This window comes from Aotus nancymaae, unplaced genomic scaffold (genome assembly GCF_030222135.1).
Source record: "Aotus nancymaae isolate 86718 unplaced genomic scaffold, 86718_ANA_hifiasm-v0.15.2.pri h1tg000025l, whole genome shotgun sequence".
Classification (NCBI taxonomy): Eukaryota; Metazoa; Chordata; class Mammalia; order Primates; family Aotidae; genus Aotus; species Aotus nancymaae.
Genome location: NW_026988438.1, coordinates 19,741,269 through 19,742,853, shown reverse-complemented (window position 1 = coordinate 19,742,853; position 1,585 = coordinate 19,741,269).

The following is a 1,585-nucleotide window of genomic DNA, read 5'->3' as shown; positions in this document are numbered from 1 at the left end:
GATATCACTTCTGGAAACTGCAAACTGTTGATTCATTGATTCTAATTTGGGAAAAGGGATTTCATATTACTTTATCTTTTTTCTCAATAGTCAGAGCCCATGTTGAGACAGCTTTTAAAAATATTTAAAATATATGGCTTACCTACATGTTTTACATAATAATTTATGGTTTTAGAAGTTAGAAAGTGCAATTTCTTTTAATAACCATGTGGGGAAGTTACATAATACTATGTTTTTTTAAAGTAAATGGAAAAGCTATATACTTTTCGTTAACTGCTAAGATTCATGAATTTTCTCCACAAGTTCTACAGAAGAACTACCAGGAAAAAACTCCACGAATCTCATTATTTGACAGTTTTGTTGAAGCAAAATTTTTAAAATTGATATTAGATTTAATTACTTGTTTCCAGTAACCAAAATGGAAAGTATTCTACCAGCTGTCAATGGTTCCACAACCTGACACATCGTTAAAACCTTAGCTTCTGCCTAAACTTTAAACCTTAATAATATTTGGCGGTAGGGGAGGGGTTGCATTTTAAGTCAAACAAAGAATGTATTTCCAAAGCAGCATCTGCAAAGGTTACTCTGTGTATAGACTACAAAGGGGAAAGTGCAGTGCCCCAGTGATCGATCTAAGACCCCCTCTCGTTGTTGGTTTTTGTTTTTTTGGTCTGGTTAATAAACCACCTAGAGTGATACTTTTTAAACTTAATTTGTTGAAATGGTACTTTACTAATTATAAAAAAAATTCCCCAAATTTGAGAATTTTTGGTAAATTGATATTATATCTGGGAATAAAGATCTCTTGCTTCTACTGACACCTCTACACAAAAGATAAAAGGCATTTCACTTGAATCTGCAAAGAGAACATTTACAGAAACCCAGAGCCAAAGGTGCTCTAGGGAATCCCCTCAAACAATCAAAGCCATTGCGGCCCCAGAAGGTAATGCCTTTCCCGGGAACACAGGTATTGTAACTCCCAGCCTAACCTTCCAGGTCAAAGTCAACAGAATAATCTCTGCAGTCCATGGTCTGTGAGTGTCCTTCTATCCGAGGGAGTTCTCATGAAAGGGCATTTCGGAACATTTAATTCCAAGGACACAGTCCAGTCAAAAGACGTTCGGGGTGCGGTAAAGGTGAGGCAAAAGAACCCTTAAAAAGAAAAAAGTGCAGTTTCTCGGAGACTTGTCAGAAACTAAGACTGGGTAGGTGGGAACCAGGGCCCGTGGCGCGAGTTGGAGTGACAGTCGCTTAAGAAAAGTAACGTCTAGAGCGGAAAAGTGACCCCACATTACAAAAAGAAATGGAGCAGAAAAATGGGCTTGACTATTCCAGAGCTGCTTCAGAAAGAATCTCCCGAAGACCACGGAGGAACCCCTCAGGGGAGCCACGCAAAGGGCGGATACCCAGCCGCTCGCGAAAGACGGGCGCGCAAAGCTGCCGAGCCGCGTGTGTAGGTCTCCCCCGTGCACTCACTGCTGACCCCCTCTCGGTGCTCTGGGCCCTCCCCAGCTCCCTCCACACACATCCCGCCCCCTCCAAGCTCCCGACTCCTCCCCCGCATTCCACGGCTCTAACCGACTCC